Here is a 22,431-nt window from a genome sequence, read left to right on the forward strand (position 1 = left end):
TGTTGCAGTTCGCTGCGCATTTCCAACGAGTGGACGAGATTCTAAGCATAGGCCGAGGTTGTAAATCAATTCAATAGAAATGAATGAGATTTTGTTCAATGTAGAAATTGTACTTACTGAATAAGGTATAAAATAGGAATGCCTGGCAACAGCTTTAAAGCTAGATTTGCTCAAGTCTCTGTGTTGTTTTATATCTAATGCAGATTATCCGAATTTTATATCCAGAAATTTTAATTTCTGCTCTCCACCACATATAAACGCTATCAAACATTGACACTCTCTTTATTTTACACCTTTTTATTTAAATGTATTAAAGAGAGCTCTGTTTATCAAACAGAGATACTCTAGAACAGGGAACCACAGCCTTTGTCACTCCGTAACAGTGACTTTCTTTGAGGAGTGTTAAGTCACGTAAACAGGCTGCACTTGGCTGATAGGTCCCCTAATCAAGTTCATGTATGCTATCATGTGTTTCCCTAAATCGAGGTTTAATAAACTTTTCCTAAATGAAGTAGGTTATGCGTAGTTGTTAAATGTTCACTTTTGCTGTTTCTACTCTCTCTTTTTTACGCGATCTTTTCTTTGAGTACCTAAGAAGTATTCTAGACTTGCAAAGATCATTGTAACATCGGCAAAGTCCTGTAATGTGCACTAATTCCTTTTTTATTATGTTTGAAATTGATTCAAGCATTTGAAAGGCGTCAGAGGGGGGGGGGGGGGGGGGGGGTTATCATAACAATGGTTATCTGTTGTCAGTTCAAGCGTTTAAGATTTACCACTCCCAATTAAAGAGCTAATCAAAATCCATAATAGATTTCACTAATAAGCTGCTATTATGTAAATAGTGCCTGTTAGGGAGGGTAACAGTTGAAATTGACACCCCGAGAAAACCATTGTCAACCGACACGAAGCGGAGGTTGACAATGGTTTTCGAGGGGTGTCAATTTCAACTGTTATCCTCCCAAACAGGCACTATTTTTTTTGTTATAATGAATGTCTTAATTTTAAAGAAAACATCACTGCTTTTAGATAGAAATAACGTGAATTCTAAGGCGAACCGTGCGCGCATGATTTTTGCGCATTTACAATTCGTAATGTTACCCGTTGCTAAGTGCGTTGCTAACGCTGAGGGTAATAGAACAGATTATGAACTGCGTCTAAACCAATCAGATTTCAGTATTTAACATGAAAGTATAACAATACTTTTTCTCTGTTGAAGTATGGATAAATGCTTATATATGTATACTAGTATATTACTTTACAGTAATTCTGCTGCAACACACTGCATTGCTGTAGTATGACCCTTTTACAGACCTTATAGACCTTATTCTTGTTGATTTATTTTAGGGTTAACAAGTCTCACTGGTTGACACTGTTCAAACAAATCTAAAATATCACACAAATAATTAAACATGGAGAATTGAACAAGTCTATCTAAAACTATGAGTATTTCCTCTTAGTGTCCATAAGCCCGACGAACACAATATGTGTAGGATGGACGTTCGGTTGACTAACAGGGAAACATTTTCCATTAATTGCCTGGGCAAATACCTGTTAACTGACATACACCCCTCGAATAAAAACATAAATACTCATAAATTGCTAACAACTAAAAAGATCCGGCATCAAAATCATGCAGGACATGATGAGCAACATAAACATTCATTTGGTTTTTCTCAAATACATATATGAGATTAGAGAAGATTATCTTAGATTTAATACGTTTTCTTTATATAGTCATATTGGCCTCGCTCTTGGCCTAAACCCCTAACCCAGGGACTATAAATTTCACAATTGTGGTAGAGGCATACCTGCTCATCATAATTCTGTGATTAGTTTCTCATCTGATTGTCCAGTAGTGGAAAAGAAGATATTAAAACTTTCAAAACTTTTACAGTTTTTAGTCAAAATTCATGACCACTAGAAATGTGGGGGTTAGGAATTTCACAATTAATGTTCTCCGTTCGCTATTGATTCTAGACACCAAGTTTTGTCAAGATTACCCTAGTAGTTTCGGAAAGAAGCTGAAAATTTTCAAATGGTAACGCACGACGACGGACAAAATCATCGCAAAATGTCACTCGACTAAGGTCACTTAAAATTGTAAGCTCAATTCTTAAATTGAGAAAATCCTAATCCAGGGCGACAGTGATGGTGATGCGTAAACCTAAAACTTCGATTTCAGCTTCCTGTATATAAATAAAAATAACAAAACAATTGCTGAAAAAAATGGCTGCCCCCCCCCCCCCCGGACACTGCCCAACTGACAAAAACCTTTTCATTTCTCGACCAGGAGATTACTTGAAAACACTTACTGTACAGTTACAGTACCAACCGCATTTGCCATTTTAATTCACCCCGAACACGTGACATAATGCTTAAGAATTGTAAGGAACATGTAGAATGACAGCTAAAAAAGTGTACTGGTAGGAAGTATCAAATGTTTCTGTCGCCTTACAAAACATACTAAAATCCTGACGACACACATTTCAATCAATGCTAACCCTAGTTTTAGAGAATATTGTATTGTGTTGTACCTATATATTTTCGATATCGAGTAGTCTAATGTACAAACATAGACTGAAGTAGATCGTGCAGTGACACAACCGACTACTTTGGTGGACCTTCGAGAATACCGCACACCTACCCTTTGTTTTTACATTACACCCCAGAGCGTGCCTCAACTTTATACATTGTCATGTATCCTCTTAACGCCAACATTCCCTCACCCCGTTCGTACTGCACACACAACGGATTTCACAGGAGCTGCATCGTACAAAATCTACGCGGTCACAAATGGTCGATAAATTCTAGAGTAGCAACAAGGTCTGGGGCTTCCGAACATAAATAAACTTAGATTCATAGACCTCTTTGCCAGTAAATTCCCCAATAAACCATTACCCAATGTTATACATGTTACAATAGGCAACACCAGTTTCGGTCATTATCATATGAACAGTGCAGGTGGTTTTATCTTCTGACCACCAAGAACATTCAGTCAGAATTCTCTAGTACCAAAGAAATCCATGTGGTCACAGTTTCTATAATGATGTGGTTATGAAAAAAAATGTGATAAGTCAGCCGATTTCTTACAAGAAACAATTTGAAAAGAAGCATACAATGAACTTATTTCTGTGCTGTTGAACTCATCAACTATCATACATATACATTTTTTAAATCTTCCAAAAAAAATCTCAAGTATGAAAACTGAAAATCTGACGTAAACATATTCCTTTCTAAAATATATTCTAAAGAAAAATTTTCAATGTATAATTAGACTTACCGCTCATGGCTATTCGATATCCCCCATAACACTTTGAAATAAAGATCCCAACTGAATGGCAACAACAATGACAGGCAGTGCGCAAGCAGCGCAGAGTGAGGCCCTCCTTACGGGAGAGCACCCGGTGCAGTTAATTTATATCGATATAAAAGTTGGATGTGAAATAACGATGCATTTTCCACCGATTCCATACTTACAAATATGTATCAAATATTAAACAAACGATAACAAATGAAAATATTTTTTTTGTTTCCTATATTATTTTATACTATTTCAGCCGATTTAATGTATGGCGTATCTCTATAGTCGAAAGAAATCACATTGACATCGGATATAAGAAACAACAGATCTAATGTATACAAAATATGCGTAGTTATAGTTTAGTAATTGTATTCTCCATTCATAGATCTTCAAGCTTGTTAATACATAACTAAGATAAAAAATTCAACCAATAGATTCAGAGATATATCGCATTGGTTTATAGCAACCCCTTGATAACCCCTTTACTAAAATTACACCCTTGAATCTATACTAAAAAAAAATAGAAAAATGTTATTTGTGTGGAATATTGAAAGAAGGTACAGTACTTGATATATTTTACTGATTTGCTTTACTTTTAGTGTGATGTCAATAGCGTCTACAAATTAAACCATAAACATTGTTTTTTACATTTTTGTCACCGTTATCATATGGTTAGTTCTGTTGGGGCGTTGGTTTTGCTGGGTTTTGTTCCAGTTGTGTATGTGTACATAAATGGCGGCCTAGAAAACTGAACCAAATTTAATCATGGTCTTGACAGTTCAAAACAAAAAGAGAGATAAAAGCCGTTAGAAATATCTTTAATCCCCAGAAGACCTCTTGACATAACGGCTTTTAATCAGCTAGCTATCATTGCTATATTTGAAAACTGTTGTTTTTATTAAGCAGAATTTATAAATACTTCCGGGAATGTGTACTTAGCCCTTTTTTAACTAGGTCAGATTGTATTACTTTATTTCAATTTGCAAAGTTCGAAACGTAAAATGATCAGTTAAGTTGCTTTAAACCACGCAATAAACACATTAAGTTTATGTTATACTTGAACAGTGAAATATTTTATTTATATTATCATAAAGATTCCTTGTACAAAATGCAACCTCTTATTAGTCTAGCAAGGTCACGTGACACGACTTGTTAACGGTCCACTACTTCGAAAGCTTTCGTACATTTTTCTGTAAAAGGTATAAAAACGCCTGATGAGGATAAAATGACTTAGATATCAATATAGTTTGTCTATTTCACCCAGATAAATGCAGGACGATTGTCTATCTATACAATGTATAATGAAAATGGTAAAATTAAAAAAGGAATCCATGTTTAGTTTCACTTTAAAATTCAGTCTATAAAATATTTACTAAATCATCCATATCCGTACTAAATACAATGATATTTAAACTATCCCCAAGATAATCACGTTAGTGGGTACACTTTTTCTTCAGGAAGAATAGCCTTATCGTACCCATTGTTTACTTTGCCAGAAGTCAAAAATGAGACCAGGTAAGGTGCTAAGACTTGCCTTTTTGTTTTTATCTCTTCCATTATTACAAATACAGAAAGAATAAAAAATAAAAATAAAATGATTCCAAATTAGATGTACAATGTTTTGCTAACGTCTAGACCCATTGCTCTTGGGAAAAAATGTCGGAAAATAAGAGAAAGACTATATCAATTTCTATGACTGCTCTTGAAAAACAAATCATTCATCAGTTAAATGTATATTAATATTAAAATTGTGTGGCTTGTTGCCATTTTATGTCAACACAATTTGACTCAATGAAAATATAATAATATTTACTTTTGATATTTTATTATATGAAAATATCACACATCATATAATGTAATAATAAAAATTGAACGATTCTTCATATATATTTCTATATCAAACAACTATGAACCACTTTTGAGGCCTTTCGAAAAATTGTCTCTATTCATTCATATGTAAATATACACCTTCTTAGTGACCCACGCCCATCCCTCTTCCCCGGTATCTTAATTTGAACAAAATTAAATCTACAGTACCTAAGGATCCTTAAGCATATTTAATGTCAAGTTTAAGCTTTTTTTGAGAGAAGGGTGTTTAAAGATTTCCTTTTTTCATCCTCTATAAATATTGAACAGCTCATTGTCGCTCTATTCTAACCCCAATTATGTCGATTTAAAAAAAACTTAATTTCAGAGTTCCCGGGGATGCTTCCACACAATTTTAAGATTTCCTGGCCAAATATTGATGAAACCACAGTATTAAGTATCTCCCTTTGAATGATGGTGTGGCCCTTCATTTTAACAAACTGAATCCTCTTCGTCAAATGACACTTTATGTCAAGTTTTTGAGGAGCTAAAAATGTAAAAAGTTTACAGACGAACAGACAGACGGAGAAAAAGTTATTAGAAAAGCTTACAGGGTGAGATAAAAGGATTTGATAAAAATCATATTTTTATCTCTCATAATTCATTGTCATTACTTTTTGGAATAAAATCCATTTTTTAAATTTCTTAAGTACATTATAGAATTAAGAAATATATTTTAATGTACCCACTACCCAGTGTAAAAACCATTCTTACTGTAATATTCAAATGTGTCACATACTAGTATTTGTTCTCTCTCTCTATCTTTCTCTCTCTCTTTCATATCTCTATCTCTCTTCCTTTTTTAGGGTCTTCCGTTTTCAACGAGATTTACAGAGAAGGTAGAATTATCGTTTTACTTATGACATAAGGCTGGAAACTCAATTCGGACACTTCCGGTCGAAACCGGAAGCAAAACCAATTTATTTGAATTTTCGTGTTTTTCAATTTTAAAAACTTTACGGACGTATCTTACAGTAACTTTCATGCTGAGTTCAAAACTGAAATCCGTTTTTGAATCGGACGATGCATTACAGAGATATCGGGGTTTAAAAATTGATTTTTCCGGAAATTTTGTTTCCGCGTCCTTGGTTTAAAAAATAGCGTAATGTTCAAAGTAAAGTTAACTCGTACCAAAATAATTGTTAAGTCGTACTTGAACACATTCGGATTTTTTTGGTTAAGTCGTTCTTGAAATCAGGAAGTTTTTTGTTAAGTCGTACTTAAAATCATTCGGATTTTGTTTAGTCGTACCAGGGATAATTCGATTTTTTCATTTTTTTATTTTAGTTACTCTTGTTATTGGTTCAAGAGCTCTGCTTCTTACAGGAACTTCCAGCTTTACTTCCGACATTAACGGAAGACCCACTCGTTGCTTTGCAACGAGCTTTGCTCTAGTTATTATTCTTTTTCTTTTCTTCTGACTCCTTTTTTGCTTCATAACTCAAAAGGTTTTAAACCGATCTTGATGAAATTTTCAGAGATATTTGCAAGTTGGCGTCCCTCAAAAATGTAAAAGTTTTAAAGAGAACATAACCTCCGTTTTGACGTGACGTCATTTTTAAAAATTTCAAAAAGTCATTTTGTCCCGGACTTTTTTCAAAAACGCTTTAAGATAGAGGCTTAAAATTTTCAATGGTTATGATTTGGTCGATTTACCTCTGTAATAAGGCTCGAAATGAAAATCTGTCACTTCCGGTCGAAACCGGAAGTGAAACAAATTTTTCGAAAAAATGAATTTTCTGATCGAATCAAAAATGAATATGTGTTTTGTAGAGTTTATTAAGCTAAATCTAACACTGAAAGCTGTTTTAAAATCGGACGATGCATTACAGAGATATCGGGGTTTAAAAATTGATTTTTCCGGAAATTTTGATTCCGCGTCCTTGGTTTAAAAAATAACGTAATGTTCAAAGTAAAATTAACTCGTACCAAAAATAATTGTTAAGTCGTACTTGAACACATTCGGATTTTTTTTGTTAAGTCGTTCTTGAAATCGGAAAGGTTTTTGTTAAGTCGTACTTAAAATCATTCGTATTTTGTTAAGTCGTACCAGGAATATTCGTTTTTTCATCTTTTTATTTTAGTTACTCTTGTTATTGGTTTAAGAGCTCTGCTTCTTACAGGAACTTCCAGCTTTACTTCCGACATTGACGGAAGACCCACTCGTTGCTTTGCAACGAGCTTTGCTCTAGTTATTATACTTTTTCTTTTTTTTTCTGACTTCTTTTCGGCTTCATAACTCAAAACGTTTTTGACTGATTTTTATGAAACTTTCAGAGATAATGTGAAATTATAATAGCTCAAAGATATTAAAGTTTCTTTAGCAACGTCACTTCTGTTTTTACGTTACGTCATTTTTAAAAATTTCAAAAAGTCATTTTGTCCGCGGCTTTTTTCAAAAACGCTTCAAGATAGAAAGTTGAAATTTTTCGAGCTTATATATTGATCGTTTTGCCTCTGTAATAAGGCTGGAAATGAAAATCCGTCACTTCCGGTCGAAACCGGAAGTAAATCAAATTTTTCGAAAATTTGAATTTTTTGATAAAATAAAAAATATATATGTATTTTGTAGAACTTAATAAGTTGAATCTAACACTGAAAACCGTTTTTAAATCGGATGATTCATTACAGAGATATTGGGGTTTAAAAATTGATTTTTCCGGAAATTTCGATTCCACGTTATTGGTTTAAAAAATAGCATAAAGTTAAAAGTCAAATTAACTCGTACCAAAAATAATTGTTAAGTCGTACTTGAACACATTCGGTTTTTTTTTGTTAAGTCGTTTTTGAAATCGAAAAGGTTTTTTGTTAATTCGTACTCAGAATCATTCGGATTTTGTTAAGTCATACCAAGAATTATTCGAGTTTTGTTCTTTTCGTCTTAGGTGATCTTGTTATTGGTTTCAGAACTTTGCTTCTTACAGTGACAAATAGCTTTCTTTTCGACATTAAAGGAAGACCCACTCGTTGCTTTGCAACGAGCTTTGCTCTAGTTTATATTTGAATTCGTTCAAGTGGTTAGTATTAATAGTTAGGTAATGAATTTGATTGCTTATCTGGTACAATTCAAAAATAAATCTAGGTATATCTCCAATACCATAGAGTAAAATTAACCACGTGCACTTTTCATATCTGGTATTCGTATCGTTGTCACACACTGAAATGTGTGTTCAGATTTGTGCACATAATAAAAGAACATAACCCGCAAATCGGACATCCAAAATATAGAGTTGGAATCTTGTCGCAGAGCTAGAATATCACCGCATCAAACATGTAATAATTCAAGTTAATCTTGATAACAATTAAAGATTGTTATAGATATCAAACTTATCTAATCTATAACTAAACTTATCTATAATAATCTAAAGATTATTATAGATAAGATAAGAAATCTTTTATGCTGCAATTAGAACATAAGTTTGAGTGTTTCTTAGTTATATTAATTTATTTACAATGTAAAATAGTTTGTACAGAAAAAAAAAGTTTTCATGTGTCAACAATGTTAATCCAACTAGTCTTTGATATCTTCTTAACTTAATCTTCTGTCAAATTAAATAATTACAGGACAATGGATGTGTGAAATTGCTATCAACAACATTAATATGTGTGAATATATTTCTGGCATGTCATTACCATCGCTTTATTATCGTAATAACCAATGCGTATCAAAAATATCAATGTTTGTGCTTATTATACATATATACACCTTTTAACTATATCATAGACAGGAATAGATATTTAAATAACTGCTACAAAATAACCGGAAAGTATAATAACTGGAACATGTTAAAACTGTATATATATATAATCATTATTGACTTAATAATGATTTTCAAATAGGAAAAACTGAGTATCAATCAAGGCTGTAGATTTTGGAATGGTGAACAATAAAAACAATCAGTTTTTAATACATATCAAAGAAGACTTGTTTCGCTTATCTTGTCGATCGTTAAAACCTTTATAATTAAGCATGCATAAACTGACCGACCCTACCCCCCACCCCCAAATGCACTTTAAACGAGATTCCAATACTGTTTTCAATCATTTCTTTTTTCATTTTTGTAATGTTACTTGCGTTCGATTTGTTAAAAAATAAATTGAATCGATTTGAAAGAAATATCGTTTCAGGTGTATTTTTTTTTTTTTGGGGGGGGGGGGGGTCTATTTTGGTAACACATTGTGTACTTGTAAAAATAAAAATATAGCTATTTATAAAATGTAATACATGTAGTACATTCTACTTCATTGGTGATTTGAAGATGGATAATATACCCCATTCCCATATTTTAAACACACAAACATATCTGTGGGCTATCACTTACTGTCCCCTCCCTGTAGAACGAATTTTGCCTTTATTGAATAATGACCTTTTAAAAGAATACCGTCGAATAATCTTATAAAAATTGTTTGATCATAGTCTAGAATCAATCGGTTTGTGTATTCAGTTTTTCTAATGTGTAAACATAAATATAAGACTAGGTCAAACATAACTGTTAAAGACAATACTTACGGTAACAAGCTTTTAAACAGGTGTCTGAATCTTAATGCACGTAAAACCTAGCTTAAACAGTTACCTTATGTTTCACCGATCCTCTCTTGTAAACGGTCACGCCAAGACTGCTTTGAAGCGTTCCGTGCCCGCTTTATATAACTTTCTGTCACGTCAAAGCTCACAACACACCGGAATAAAGTATAGGAGGCAGTGCATGAGTTAAGGAAGAAAATTGAAGCTTAACACTATCAATGATGAATAGAAGGGACATTGCTTCCTCGTCATTATGACACATGTCTGCTAAATAAATATTATTTGAATTTTCAAGTAAATAAGTATATCATGTTGTAAAAATAGTCAAAAAAATCTGAGAAGAGAAACACTTGTAAATCTAACACGATTTTATAGTAAGTATATATTAAAATGAGCATCATTTGCTGTAATACAAAAGAGGAAATGAAAAAACAATTGCATTGCTATGTTCCCCGTAACTCAGCTAAGTGTCACACATATACAACAATAATAACCTTTTGATGTCTGTATTACATTCAATCAGATTTTTTTTTCAAACAATGTTGCTATGCTAATTTTTAAAACATAAAAAGTGAATTGCTATATCTTTTCATACGTCAAATGAATGTTATCTTTACTTACGTTTTACTTAGACTATGATGATTGATACATACAAGCTAAGGTTAAAATTAACACCGTTCCTTGAGGTACTAAATGTGCTCCGAATGATTATGCTTCATTTAAAGAAATAAACTTAAAAAAATAAATTACTTACTCTTTAGTTCTGATCAAAAGTAGTATCTGATGATATGATTAGTGGTTATACACTGTATTGATCGAAATGATTAGTTCTACGGGAAAACAAAAACCGAAAAGAATAGCAAGTAGTATTATGCCTTAGGTATTTTTCCTTAGATCGGTTAACTGTTAAGTCAAATCTTGTACATGTATACGGTTCAAATAAAAAACAAAGCTCTATTATTTTACTGGAACTGGACATTGACGGTACCCTTACAATACCTTCATCATTTGCACATGCTGTTTTTGTTTCTTAGCTAATTTGATACGACAGGGTTTTCATTTCGAATATACAGTATCTGAGGCGAGACAAGCTACTGATAAGTCATTTTTTTTTTCAATTTGCATAGTACAGTCAGTTCAAGCATTTTTTTTTACAATATACACCATAGCATAGCGTACATGCATTGGAATATCAAAGCATAGCATTGTATCTTATAGCAGATCATTGGAATATCATACTAGAGCATTAAAATATCATACCATAGCATACAATCTCATAGAATCTCATTCGTCATATTACACCATAGCAAACCATAGCATGGCATACAGCATGATTTTAACTCGGTATTAAAGGCTTTCAATTAAAATAATAAATGTTCTTATCGCAGATTTGTGGTTTACTTTGGCTTCTTATCATTTTACTTCGAAATGTTTGGAACTCTTTTGTGTATGGAGGCATTTTTGTTCAAATCTCATGGCATAGCACACCATATCATTAAGTCCTTAATTTCATGTACATTGCTCAAAATGCAACCTCTACCAGTCACGTAACTGTATAATAGACATACCACCGTAATATCTGTATATAATTAAATCAACATCAACCTAATTAAACTCAATATATTTAATTCACAAGATTAGATCAATATGGATCACAGATGGGGCGGACAGTTTATAGTTTAACGTTTTACTGAAAAATAATTCCATGCATCGCGTCGGTTGAAAATGGTTTCCCCGGGGTGTCAATTTCAACTGCTTGTCTAGCTGACAGGGTGATAATTTGCAATATAAATTTCAGAAGTATCAAATTCTCATTTTTTTTCCCCATAACACATTTTTTAAGAGAACTTTCCTTAATCCTCCTAACAAAATTCCTCAATGAAATAACTCTGTTAACCAATACACCTTCTTTGCATATTCTATAGAGATACCATGTTATCTCACTACTTTGTATTGAGGAGAGGGTTGTCATTGTGATAGACAACCAATTCAGGAGCAAAACACCTTATAGCATATCGCCTCTGATATCATTAATAAAATTACACGATTAGGTGCTGCCGTTTTATTCAATTATTATGCGGGTAACAGTTACCAGATTTCTAACCGGATTTCTTTAACAAAAATAAAATCACATGGAGTTGTGTTAAATGAGAGTGACAATTGTCTTAGATGTGACCGAATAAACAGTCTGATTAGTTATTTCTTTCCAGCATAAACTGAACATTGGTATCAAATGACTGTTCAATAATTTGCAATCATTATTTCATACTTCGATCATTTGGTACACTGGTCATTGAGTGTCCCTCTTTTCGAGTCTAATAAAGACATTCTATGTCGGATCTTATTAAGGCTGTTTTTCATAAATGAAATCTTTAGCTATTATTGTTTTACAGTGATAAGCGAAATTGTTTATTTAGTGATGTCACAGAAACTATAAATAAGTTAGATCGCTTTTAAAAAAATATTTTCAAAATGTTCAAAACTCTAAATATTAATAAGTCAAACTGCAATCTTATATTCTCAATCAAACGCCTATAGATAAAAATCATTCATACACATCTATTTCAAAAATTCCAAATAAAAAACTTCTGCTGTAAGCTCATACAACTTGTATTTAGTTTTTATGCCTGGATTTGAAGGCTTGTCTTAAGACAAACTAAACATATATACTATTACGAAAAATGAAATATTTGGCTTTTGAGGCTATTTATTTTTATCATGCAACTGCTTCTTTTTAAAAATAAGCTTAGCTGCAAAAAATGCTAATTTAAAGGATATAGAGCTTTGTCCGATTTCTTTTCCAAGTAGGTTACAAAGGAAAATATATGTCCGAATTACCTTCTTTTAAGGAAAATATCCAATTTCGGTGATATTTTAACCTTATTGTTGGTCCAAGACTGTTTACTCAAAAGCAGGTTGTAAATGAAGCGGAGAAACAAGCAACGTTCCTTTCAAAGTGTAAATTTTGAATGAGTTATTTTTATCGACAGCGCACACTTTACGTGTTTAGAGTAGCCTGTGCAAAGGGGCATATCATATACATGTATATGCAGTCTCTGATTGGCTAAAATATGACTGGGTAGTATTACGTTGTAGTTCATTGAGAACTGAAAATGTCATTAAACAAACATATTAGATGAACAGGACTTGGCATATTTTTTATTTAAACATTTTTTTTTCATATTGAATGATAACAGCATTTAAAATCAATTCCAAATTAAGTAGTTGTGTAACGCACATGCATTTGCAGTTAAAGAGTTTTGTATTTTAGATTCGTCGTTTAAACCTTTTAAAAAACAGTGTTTCCTTAAAATTCAGTGATGGGATGCTCTTTTTTAATATAATTTAGCTTCTTACTGTTCAGAAACATAGGAAAACCTAGGTACATTCTAAAACACCTGATGCACGCTTCACAATTATTCTGTTCATCGGAAACTTGATCGTATAATTAATGCACCCATCATTACCGACACTGCGCATTTTTTAGATATCAATTAAGATATGATATATGAAATAAATAATATCTACTACGAGTGTCTAGTCATGGTGTTAGACATGATGTTAGTTTGTGGTCGGTAGCTGTTTGCGGTATATTACCATAACAAAAGGGCACCCATAGCATATAATCATCCTGTCATGATTCTCTCTTTAATCGATATATTAACATGGTTGTATTTAGATAGTTTTTAAAAGCACCAGAGACAATTTTATTTGTATTTTTTTTATTTTGTAGCAATTACTTGAAAAATGTATTGACGTATTTGCTCTATTGGTTAAAGTTAATTAACATCTCTCGCAGAAGTCCATAATTCGTTTTTTAATATCAACGTCTCATTAACGCTCTCTGATTTAGAAAACAATCCAGACTAGTTCAAAGAAATTGGTAAAATTTGCAACCCCCACTCTAACTATAATAACAATAATATTTTAACGCTATTTAGCAACTTTTGTCTTATTCATTTAATATTAAAACTTATATATATTCAATTTTGAATTTTTTGCTTTTCATTGAAATAATTCTTTTGTTATTATTAACTTTCTATTACAATGTCTGAATTAGTGCTTCACCTATTCGTTGAAATCTGACTACAACGACAATAAGTATTGGCGTCAATGTGGCAAGTGGGACGTTACTGGAGTTGATACAGACCTTTTTCTCCAGATCAAACAATGTGCAAACATACAGATCGATGGAAAGGATATTATATTCCTAGTTTTGAGGTTCGTCATTTTTTTAAAACAAATTGACAACCATAATTTAACATTAGACGTACGTAGTCCCAACGACCCAACATTTTAGTCATTTTTCAGTAATAAATCTCATTTTTCTGTAACTTTTGTTTAAATTTCCTACCAATTCCCGAGTATGTTCTACTAATTAAAAAGAAAAGATTCAAGCTTGCATTGTTCGTAAACTAGTGAAGTCAAATCTACGAATTGTAACTGTGGAGACGTTCACATAATCGTGCTGAGAAAGGTTAATTTTGATAAATCGAGGCAAGAATACATGTAGCAAAATATTTGTAGTGCTTCATCACAATCTCAAATGCTTTTTCCTCAGATTAAAATGCTGAGCCAAAATGTGCAACGTTAAAAATTGAAGCTCAAACTCACCACCAAAGCAAACATGAATTTATTATGATATAGAATATTTGTTTCTCTTAGTGTCACGGTGTGAAATTCGATCCTTTGGACTATTTTTAATTTATGTGTCAATTAACTTTTTTGAACAGCTATTGATCGAGTAAATCATGACATTTTAGCACCATGTACATAAAAAGATTAATAAATGAAAGATGAAGTGTCAATAAACATAAACAGAAGTCAATTAAAAAATTAACTGTCGATCTGTGGCTGTGCCTCAGATGGGATTTAAGATGCGCAGAATTTAGTATGTTTTTTAAAATAGTTGTCGAATAGAGGTAACATTTTTGTAGCAATATCACATCATTAGTCCGTGCGGGAAAAAGCACCCCCTAGTAATTGATGGAGAATCTGACGTTTTGGAGATCCTAAATCCTACGAACTCAGTGAATAGAAATTGAAACTATTACCGGAAGACCAACAGTTAAAGATAACGAAAATGATAACGTCGTCAATAAGACGAACAAGAAATTAATCGAGATGATAATGCTTTCGAAAGAACTTCTTTTTTTATAAGATGCCTTCTTGAAATTGACATTATCTTAATTAAAAATGTCAAGGTTTTAGGAAAATTGTTAAATCATACATCAATAATACCATACTAGAAGATCGCAGTATGCTCAATCCAACATCCAAGTCAAATGCAGATTTTCTATAAACCCTAATATATGTTATACTACTGAAAAATGAATCATTAAATCGGCAGTTTCCCGGAGATTGATTACGATTAGCAATTGATGAAACATGAAAGTGCGGAATCTTACTTGGCTGATCGAAGCTAGAAAATGCATTCCAATGGTTTGTTTATTATACATCATAATCTCAAATGACACTTTCAATTTAATAGGACTTCTGTGAAAGTTCAATTTCATCTTTAATTAAAATCGGAAGATATTATATAATAGCAGAATTGTTTATTTTAAGAAGAAAACAGACTATTAAACTGAAATTCTACAGAAACAATACATTGCCAAAAAATTTTGTTGTTTTACTTTTTTGGCGGATGGAAAGATCTTATAAAGAATAGAAGATCCGAAGACAAACTTTATAAGTACAAACCTGGGACTATTGGTTACACAATAACGGTAGATCAACAATTTTGATAAAGAAGTGAAAGTTTATTAAATTTTTTATTAAAAAGTTGTGTGTGCAAGAATAGAGTGTTCTTTTTTGAATAACTTAAAGCTACTTGGCAAAGAATTTTACATATAATCTAATTATTTTAAAAAGTTATAGACTTTCACCTATTTACAATAATAAATGCAACCCCCTTTCAAAGTTAAACTGTTTTAAGTAAATAATATAAATGTTTATAAATATTATAGACATGATTGAAAAAACCGTTTGGTTTCTTCCCCGATTGATTTGGTATATGTAGCTTACGGTGCATCGATGAAAAACAAAACAATTTTCAAACAGACTAGGGAACAGAATGAAGAACGGTTTATTTTGATTTGCCAAAACATTTTGACCTTTATGTAAAGTGTGTCAAGTTGTAATAGAAAAATACCAGCGTTGACGTCGGTGAAGGATTTTAAAAAGGGGCGAAATTACGCGGTACTCTTTTAAAAATATAAAGATTGTTTTGCCAAAAAATGTTCATGATTTTCTAATAGAGACGAGATTCATCGACTGGTAAATCTAATGCAGTGTCAATTTTCAATATAATATTGGACCAGGCCTAGGTTAAGTATTTCATGAACTTAATACGTACACTAAAGAAGTAAACAAGGCAACCATTCCTCCCAATTTGCATTTTTTTTTTATCTTTTACCGAGAAATAATGAAAAAATCTTGAATAGTTCCTATAAACCCCGATATATCTTAAACTAATTAACAAAAAAATACATTGCCAGTTTTCCATTTTCTTAATTTCGCAATTGTTATGAATTCATTAAATAAAGGAGTGATTTCTTTCATTATTGCAGCGATTAGATTATATGTATTTCAATTGTTTATAATTTATCACCCTCTCACGTGATTTATCTTAATAGATCTTGAATCCCTGTGCCAAAATGTGTAAATTTACACACGGAAGCGTTTTTTATGTACAATCCCAAAAAATGTCAGTCATAGTATTTATGAATAACTGTGTATCTTGGGTGAAAGGAAAAAAGTTACAAAAATACTTTCTACCAAATATTAGAAAAAAAATTCTTAATTGCATTCTCTTTTGCATGTTGTTTATTGTAGAGACTTGGCGGAAAGTTTGGAGTTCGAAGGATACTAAGACTAACAAGATACTTTAGGCTAATACTTTACAATTTATAACCGCCCAATCACAGTTGCAATGTGTTGACAACCCAAGTTTACCACTTTAAATAGATTTTTAATAATTTTTAATTTAAATAAGTAATAATGATATACGTTTATAATTGATTGACTGAAAGTGAAACACTAAACATTTAACAGATTTTTTTCAATTGCAGTGATATAACTAGAATATTTTTTTGCCTTTTGATCATGTAAATTATTGTGGTATCTATTTTTAAAAGTTTTAAGTATCAGTAAAAGGCTTGCACTGAACTTTTATCGCAATATGAATTATACTGTGTCCTTATTCCCCTGTTTTTGCATTTTTTTTTTACATTTGATAGACAAAGAGAAGATAATCCAAATGAATTATACAAAGATGATTTACATGGCTACATTGCTGAATGTTATTGACGGTTGCATTTGTAAAAAAAATTAAGAAGTTAAATTGAAAAAATAACCAGGTCTTACATGTTTAATGTGTGAGATAAAGTTCGCAATATTTATCGTACAAATAGAAATGAAAGTGCCATACTCTGAAAATAATTTACATATGCCAATTAAGTACATGAATGTGTATCATCAGTTTAAAAAGAAAAATTATACAAAAGCGTACAGGTGGCATTTCTTGTTATTCATCAACAAAAGAGGGTAAAGGGAAAGATAAGAATAAAGACGAAAAGGTTAGGAAAAAAAGAAAGAATGGGGAATGATAGAAAACTTTTGTTTTCAATTAATCAACTAAATCAAATTTCATACACATGCCAAACAAGATTTACACATATTTCTTTACATGGAAGCATTATAGACAAGGGAATCGGGGGGGGGGGGGGGGGCTAAAGGTTGGGTTTAGCTCTTCTCTACTAGTTTAGTTTGTTTAGTATAACCATAACTAAAACTTTTTTTTTGCTTGTCAAGATTTTTGATAAGTCTAACTCACTCTAAACTTTCAATTTTCTTCCGACGCCACTGAGCAGTAGCTTTTTACATCCTTTAATTATAAAGCATTCCTCTTCTTAATCACCTAATATTATTTATTTAAGGAATGAATTTAATTTTGACATATGTTATACGATATACCATAGTTTACGCTTTATAAATCGTGAGGCAAAGTTAAAGGTACAGTTGTTAAAAGTTGAATTAGGCATAAAGTGTGAAAGTTTTGAGATTGCAGGAGCAGGCCTCTTGGGGTCGTTGAAGAAGCACGTGTCAAGTTCATGTCTGCAGATCGATTCGGATATTGGGAGCGGTGTGTGAAATGACCGAGCATGCTGAAAATGGATTGTTTGTAATTTGCCGCTTTACAGTAAGTACACGTACACTTAGAGTTTCGCTCATTTGTTTTCTCTGAGCCATCGAAATTGTAACTGTTAACAGAGGATTCATATTTGCAGTTTATGATTTATACCCCGACATCAATTATTTAACCTGTTAACAGTCTATAGTAATTGAAGGGGGGGGGGGGGGGCTAGCTCAATCAGATGGAAATCTGCTCGCCAAATGTTTTTACTAAAAGAAACATCAGAATATTAAAACCACACCAAAATACCACGATAAACCTAGATAGCTTAAAAGTAAAGCGCTTTGAAAAGAGAGATTTGGGTGCAATTCCCATTCTGGGTTAAAATTTGGTATTTTGGTACATTTTATATAAGGCGCTTATTTTTACTATGGTATAAAAATTATTGATATTTGTTTATTCATCCTTTTCATACCTTGAAAAAGATTCAACTCCCCCTCTCAAGTTTTGTGCTCCTTTTCGTAGAAATTCAATTTTATCTGTCTTGAAGTTGTTTCAGTTCCGTTTGTAATATATTTTAAAATCATTTTTTTTTTCAATTTGGAAAGATTGGAGCATTTTTTTTTAAATTTATAGTATCCAATTGAACAGAGATTAGATTAGTCATATTCTATTTATTTACAATTATATACACATGCATGCAAGTGAACATGTAAGGTTTACATGTAAAAACAAAAGTAGTTGCGAATAGATGTTTTCAAGTGGTTACGTACCAATACCAAGGTATGTTATACAATATAATACATATCCCTCCATCTGTATTAGCCAATCAAATGAGGCGTTACAACCAAAATTAAATAAAATTAATATATATATGCCCCCTCCCCCACTTTCTTGCACAGCAAATATTTTTCTTAATTTAACATACAAAAACTTGATTAAACATGGATTGCCCCCCCCCCACCCACTTTTATTGGACCATATAAAACATTTCATTGAAAATAAGGTAATAAACAGTGGAATTGAAGTTAAAGATATACTTGCCGTTTTGAAAAATAACTTTTGTCTTTTTTTGATTTATTATCTATTGTTTTTTTGCTTGTCAAGATTTTTGGATAAGTCTCATCCCTTACTTTCAAAAACGATGCTACGTGCCTGAATAGGATTATTAATTAATGAAAAAATTCGAAAAAGAATTTTCAAGTTCTTGACAAAAATTTTGCTGATTTATCAAGCTTTGGTAACATATATCCCAATCACAAAACTCAAAACTGATGTCAATGACAGTTCTTAAATGAGGTGTATGCTTTTATAACCGACAAGCAAATTCAAAGTACCGACAAAAGTGTTTTTTTTTTTAATAAGATATCAATATCATTTATAAGCAGTAAACACTTTATGAAGGTACCCCCCCCCCAATTAAAAGGTGATTAATTTGATTTCGTAAGTAGATCAAATCAAGTGAACAGTAGCTTTGTGCTAAACCTGATACATTAAGCATCACTTATGAACTAATTTATTTTTAAAGAAGAAATATATATTAACTATTTTATTAAGTACTTGAGAGCAATTGGTGGAATTTGGACGAATGCTATTATTTGTGGTAAGTTGGGTAGCCGACCAAAACGCCATTTTAGATATACATATAAGTGAAACGATGGGGGCCTGGGTAAGCAGCAGTGCCCGAGCACGAGCCGGACCGATCATCAGCGTTCTTAGGCGGGTAGTGAGGCTTGCCCTTTTCAGCCTGTCTCCTGCAGCGCTGCTTGGTTTAAATGTTGCATGAGGGGAAGAATTCTTGAGCCTAGCTGTTACATGCATAAAGTATAATCACATGGCATAGTTACCTGTGTCATATCTTTAATTATTTATGTAATATACCCTTTTTAACAAAATTTCCAAGTGGGGGAAACACACAGGATTTGAAGCAGACTGTCAACACATACCGCTGTGGATTCCTCAGTCCAGCCACACACATTAGAACCAATGCCCCCACAAAAAGTCTTAACACTCAATGGATGGCAGACCAATTAGGTGTTGTCCTTGGCCGCCACAATGCAATTAATCTGTATTAAGTGTACTGAGCATTTTCTGTAAAATGTTTTAAAGTTATTTCGTCTTATGTCATTAGAACCAAAATTAATGATGGGAGAGTCATGATTTTTCCCGCACTAGTTCACGAAAACCTTTCCATAGAACTGTAGATCGGTATCGCTGTCGTAGTTTCAGAATGGATCCCCTTGTCTGGTGTTAAATGCTCGACAAAGGAGAAATGGAAGACCAAACTATTTAAATGGTTATATCTGAAAAGCTTAGGCAATACTCTAATCTATTGTTGACATATGTAAGTCATGAAGGCATGAGTTTTCCATCTCCCTATTTCCTGGATGGATTTTAGCATCTGAGTTACCCCGATTTGCCAATTTAGTGGCAATGCAGATGCAAAAACTGACATCTGAAGAAAAGGTAGTCAAAATTACATGGAATTGCCAGCAAGTAATTAATATTAGTGTGCCATCAATAGTGATAAACAATATATCTATACTGATGAGCTTTAACTGTAAATAAGCCATCATAGTTGATGTAGGACAGAAGTGTGTCAGGTAATTTTTTAATAGGAAGAACAGGCGTTTCCTTTTTGCTCTGTCTTGGATGTTGTAATTATTATGGAAAGAAGACTTAATTCTTTTTTAGAAATATCTTGAATGCACAAGGAAAGAACTCTATTAACCCCAAACAAGCCCAAAAAGTTAAATATATAAACTACTATGGAGATCGACATACTAATTTGAGCGACTGAATAATTCTTGTAATTGCGGGACGTCAAACTCTGGTCCAATGCATACGAAACGGTACGTCTGCAATACAATTTGCTTTTGTGTATATGTGTTGAGCTCCAATCTGAATATTGTGACCCTTTTGATTTTGAAGTTTATAAGAATTTGAACAGCTGCAGTGTTGTCAGTGTGAAAGAGAAGTTTTTAGTTTTGTACAAAATGATGTTACAGTGAAATAGCTACCATACCTGGATATATTTCAAGCACTATCATGTCCTTTTGACACTTTATGTAACGCAAGATTGAGAACAGGACCCATACGACAATTTACCCCCAAAATAAATACCTAATTATCCTATGCTACTCCTGCACTGTATGGAAAAGTTGAATGGATTTGCTATCTAATTTTTTTTTATTACAGAAACACTTTTGACTGGAGAAAATTTTGCCAGAAAAAGAGGTCTTGCTTAACATTCCTTGTAAGCCAAATCCTATGGTAGGGTTTTGAGACTCCAATAATGGCGTTAACGAGACGTCTGCAAATGGCCTTACCGAGAACAACATCCCTGCAAGCAAGGTTTAGCAGACCCATGAGTGACTAAAGTACTTGCAATGTTATCTTTTGACACAGAGAAATAAATTGATTACCTGCCGCAGCTTATCTAACTTTTCTGATTCTAATGCAATGGTCATAGTTGTGGTGTCATAAAAAAGATACCAAAGAAAGCAAGTCTTGTAGTTCGTCATGTACTCTTGTCAGCTGCTATTTGTACACCATAATTAATAATCAATAAGCCTTGTGAGCTTTTGTACAAGATATCTTATATCTGTTTGAAAACAACCAACGATTCGACAGCCAACTGTTTACTTTAAAGAATCGTTCCCTATAAATATTAAGTTACGAAAATCTAAAATGTTACTTCTAATTGATGTTCTTTTTTAAAAGCTGTCTGAAACAATAACTTTAGTTTTGCAACACACAAGAAGTGTTGCTTCTATTGACAGCTGCTATCAAAAATGCGATATAAGTTTCGTTTGAATGTTATATTCTTTAATATAGACTTTGATATAATTTGAAATCATAAAACACTGGTATAACACTGAAACACTGTTTTTGATATTGTTCTCAAAAAAATATTTTATATATATTATGTTTGATATGAATAATACCGAATTAACTTTTAAATGTTTGGTGGTTCCTGCGCGGTGCAATATCAACGAAAAAATTAAAAATCGTAGATTTATATAAAACCTTAGATTAAAAATAGCTCTAAAAATCGAGTTCTGAAAATAGATATACTAAAAATAGATTTTTTTTTTAACTCGAGGCGACTTTTTGATTGAAAGATGTATTTAAACAATCGTTTTATTTTCTGTTAGCTATTAGTCAAAGTACCAAATAATCAGATGGTATATTTATTACATTTGGAAACTCTCAAAAGTTTTTGTTCTTTGTGTATGTATGTAACTTTTTTGGAAACCAGAACTAAGTCGAAAAAGGCCTGACTCGTTAAGGTTTATCTTTAGCTACTTAAATCTCTAACTTTCAATGACAGGAAAGATTCTTAAAGGATCTCAGGTCACTTTTAACAATGTTTCTTCCTTAACATTTCAAACTACTTTTAAAAAACATCTTTTTTACCATACATTGTAAAATATCGTAGCTAAAAGTCATTAATCTAGCAATTATGTTGACATTAAAGTCAGAGGTCATATTTATTTTATTCGATTTTCGTTATCTAATTTCAACATTTAATGTAATACATTAATTATTTTATTTTAGAAATATGATAAAACAAATATTCTTTATCTTTTACCGACA

General features: G+C 32.2%; 1 long non-coding RNA gene across 3 annotated transcripts in view; it reads right to left on the reverse strand.

Annotated features, from left to right (window-relative positions):
• The window catches only part of LOC128183366 (uncharacterized), an 83,301-nt gene that overhangs the window by 55,326 nt on the left and 5,544 nt on the right, over nt 1-22,431 (reverse strand). The window contains exon 1 of one of the 3 annotated variants that reach the window (XR_008243585.1): nt 12,534-12,651. The exons of 1 other annotated variant lie outside the window; for it this stretch is intronic. This is a non-coding gene — a long non-coding RNA (uncharacterized LOC128183366). Of the gene's footprint in view, nt 1-3,283; nt 3,372-12,533; nt 12,652-22,431 lie in introns of those variants that run through there. One more of the 3 variants, XR_008243584.1, reaches the window with a different exon arrangement.

This window comes from Crassostrea angulata, chromosome 5 (assembly GCF_025612915.1).
Source record: "Crassostrea angulata isolate pt1a10 chromosome 5, ASM2561291v2, whole genome shotgun sequence".
Classification (NCBI taxonomy): Eukaryota; Metazoa; Mollusca; class Bivalvia; order Ostreida; family Ostreidae; genus Magallana; species Magallana angulata.